This window comes from Thamnophis elegans, chromosome Z, assembly GCF_009769535.1.
Source record: "Thamnophis elegans isolate rThaEle1 chromosome Z, rThaEle1.pri, whole genome shotgun sequence".
NCBI classification, from domain to species: domain Eukaryota; kingdom Metazoa; phylum Chordata; class Lepidosauria; order Squamata; family Colubridae; genus Thamnophis; species Thamnophis elegans.
In genome coordinates this window covers 98,468,116-98,472,256 of record NC_045558.1, presented here as the reverse complement: position 1 = coordinate 98,472,256, position 4,141 = coordinate 98,468,116, and positions in this window count along the sequence as shown.

Sequence of the window (4,141 nt, the reverse complement as noted above, 5' to 3'; positions counted from 1 at the left end):
TATTGTTATAAATTAGCTTAAACTCATTCAGAGTCCAATGTGATTCAGAATTCGAGCAGATTGGGCAAATGTAATTTGTATAATATGCTAATATTAACATATTAATATTGCATAATATGCTAATATAACAACATGCAAATATCATTTTAATATGCTAAATGTTATTTTACACAATGTTCATATTATTAGCACTAACAGGTAATACAAGTATAGAAAATCAGATCCACCTTGGTAGAAAAATGCGGGTTAGACAGCATCAACACCAGATGGGTTCGTAAGTGGCTGATTAACCACATTCAATGTGTACTCCTCCAATGGCACTGCATCTACATGGAGGTAAGTATGCAGTGGGGTACCCCAAGACTCTGTTTTAGGCCAGTACTCTTCAACATCTTCATCAATGATTTGGATGAGGGGACAGATGTGGAACTCATTAAATTTACAATGACACCAAACTAGCAGGAATAGCCACACTACAGAAGATAGGCTTAAGATACAGAAGGATCTTGACAGACTTGAACTTTGGGTGCTATCTAACAAAATGAAATTCAATGGTGAAGAAAATAAGGTTCTACATTTAGGCAAGAAAAACAAAAGGTACAGGTACAGTATATGGGGTATCTTGCTCAATAGTAGTAACTGTGAGAGGGATCTTGGAGTCCTAGTGGACAACCATTTAAATATGAGCCAGCAGTATGCAGCAGTTGCCAAAAAACCCAACACACTTCTAGGCTGCATTAACAGAGGGATAGAATCAAGATGATGTGAAGTGTTAATACCACTTTAGAATGCCTTGGTAAGGCCCCACTTGGAATACTGCATTCAGTTTTGGTCATCAAAATGTAAAAAAAGATGTTGAGGTTCTAGAAAGAGTGGAGAGAAGATCAACAAAGATGATTAGGGACTTGAGGCTAAAACATATATAGAATGGTTTATGTCTAGTTCAATGAAAAAAGGAATCGGGGAGACATGATAGCAGTGTTCCAATATCTCAGGGATTGCCACAAAGAAGAGGGAGTCAAGCTATTGTCCAAAGCACCTGAGGGCAGGACAAAAAGCAATGGGTGAAAACTAATCTAGCACAGAAGCAACCTAGAACTGTCAGGAAATACATTTCCTGACAGCTAGAATAATTAACCAGTGGAACAACTTGCCTCCAGAAGTTGTGAGTTCTTCAACACTGAAGTTTTTAAGAAGAGATTGGACAATCATTTGTCTGAAATAGTATAGAGCCATGATGGCAAATCTATGGCACGCATGCCAGGAGGCATCTCTGTGGGCACACCAGCCATTGGCCATTGCTCTTCCAGGTTCCAGTGTTGGCCAGCTGGTCTTTGCATGCACATGCATACCAGAAACTGAAAGACAGGTCCCTGGTGTATATGCACACGCCATAAACCAGAAGCTCAGCTTCCCGCCATGGACATGCATACTGGGGAACTTCTGGTTTCCAGTGCTTCCCCCTGCGTACATGCTCCCATTTCTGCACTTGGTGCTGAAAAGTTTTGCCAACACTAGTATAGAGTTTCCTGTTTGAGCAGGAAGTTGAACTAGAAGACATCCAAGGTCCCGCCTAACTCTGTTATTCTGTTCTATTCTATTCTATTGTTAAAAATTATATTCTGAACCCTTCAATTTGCTTAAAAAAAGAAATGGAGATGCCAGATTCATTTGTCCTAAAACTTAATTCAATCTCAGATTCCTCAGTGCAAAAGCTACCTGTTTATTTTCTTTGCAGATAGAAAGCATTTTGTTTATTGACTTTCTTCATATCGTAAATTTGATTGGAATAGTTTCAATTCTACGTGTAGATTAAAGTGAAACAAATCTCATTAAATATTGAATATGGTTCTTTTATTAAAATATTTGATGACAACATTATATTATGCAGCAGCCTTTCTCAGCAATTATCATTCTTAAATTGCAGACAATAGTAAATAAAAATAATGAGCATATAAATAGCATGAGCACATATCAGAATTAAAGACAGATTTTAAAAGTTGATTCCTGGCCATTGACTGGAGAAGAAATCTTATTTTAAGGTAAAATAAGGGATTAGGAGATGCTATCAACTTGGAGCAAGATTTAACTAGCTGCCGGATTCATCCTGGAAAACATAATGTTTGTTTGTTTAGTTATCTTTTCAACACACTATAAAGTAAGAAAAAAAAAGAAAAATAAAGAAATCAAAGAGAAAGCTAAAAGTGCAGGAAAAAAACACAATAAAAAATTAGAAAAGAAAAAAGGTATAAAGAAATAGCTTCCAATCTCCTTTATAGAAGTTGTAAGTACAATTATAAATGTAACTCTTACTCTATCATTACAACATAACTCTTTTCTTACTATAATCTATCCTGTGTAATCTTTAAAACCATAAATTCTTTTTTCTTTCCATTTCATACAAAAAGTCTCTAGAAGGGTTTCAGTCAGTAATAAATATGGATAATTGTCTTTTTTTCTGATCAAAGAAATCAACTTAGCCATATCAAGAAGTTCCATCATCTTCATCAGTCATTTCTCCATTGTTAATAGGTCCAAAGCTTTCTATATGTGCATGCAACAATTTTGCTGCAGTTATCACATATAAAAATTAGGCTCCGTGACTTTTTTCCATCTGTCAATCTCAAAAGCAAAACTTATAATTTCAGTTGTACATTAAACCTTAAAATCTTCTGAATCAAAATATATGCCTTTGAATCCAGACTTTTCTAGCTTTTTGACATAAGCAACAGACATGATCAAATGTTCCTTCTTCTTGTTTACAATTCTAACATAAATTTGAACTTTATACATTCTAGACATTCTAGACAATTTTTCTGGAGACATACCAAAACATTTTATAAAAATTCTTTTAGGATTATAACATAGTGTTATACGTTATATATATGTTTTAATCTTTTCAGTACGTATTTTTCCATTGTATATTATAACTAGGGTGACCAGACGTCCTGCATTTGGTGGGACAGGCACGCCTTCTCATAACTTTTCCCGCGTCCCGGGCCATTTCCAAAAGATCCCGCTTAATTTTGGCGCCTTCTTTGACTCGCTCCCCCACCCATCTGCTGCCGCTCGCGTGGGCAGGGTAGCGTAGCGAGTGAGCAGGTGGATGGGTGGGGGAGCGAGCTCGCCTTTCCAGCCCCACTTCCGAACAAGCCATGGGAAAGCCTCCATGAAAAGAGCCACCTGGGGCCGCCACTTCTTCTCCGAACTCAGAGTAAGTGATGGGCGGGGCGAGTGAGCGGGCGGATGATGGTGGGATCGCCTCCTGCTGCACTGCAGCTGACTCACCCCGGGCTGGGCAGGCTGGGAGGCTTTGGGCGTCTGGGCGGGAAGAGCGCGGAGGAAGGCAGAGCGGCGCTCGACACAACTCTGCTACTTCTGCTGGAGGAGCCCCTAGATAGGGAAGGCGGGTGGCAGGGTGGAGCAAGGGAGCGCAAGCGGCGGATCCCGGGCTCATATGCAGACGGAGCTCTCCAGGCACAGGAGCGCTGGAAAAGTGCTCTGCTCATGCATCCACCAGGACGGAGCACGCTCGCTCGCTCCAGCCCTGCCTGCTGGCACGCTAAAGTACCAGCATGACTTTGAAGTGCTGGCTTGCCGCTTGCCTTCCACGTCGGCCCGAGCGGAAGGCAATCCAGCACTTCAAAGTCATGCCAGCAGTTTAGAACCTAGGAAACCTTAAACAAGATGGGGAGAAGGTGCAAAGGCTCTTTTGTTCTTTTCTCTTTACAAGAGAACACATGCACACACAGTTCCAAAGCCAACACCCCAAATTCAGCGTCTTCCCCCTACACACACGGCTGGAAGGGGGGACCCCCTAATTTATTTGATTTTCAAATCAGGTTTTCTCAAGATCCTTTCGCCAGCAGCCCAACCTTCTGCTTGGGACCAATTCTCTAGGTCCTGCCCTATCGCCTTCCAACTTCTCTAAAGGGGGGCAGGATTTGTCCTCGGCTATCGCTTTTATCTGCTGGCTTTTGATCCTTGCAGAGAGAGAGATTTTGCAGGAACTGCATCTGCCACGGACCGAGTGGTCACTGTGGGAGACTGGAGAGAGGAATTAAAAAGGAAATGTACCGAGTCACTTTATAGCTCAGTCCATAGATCAACACTATGTCTACAGAGGCTACAGAGAGATGGG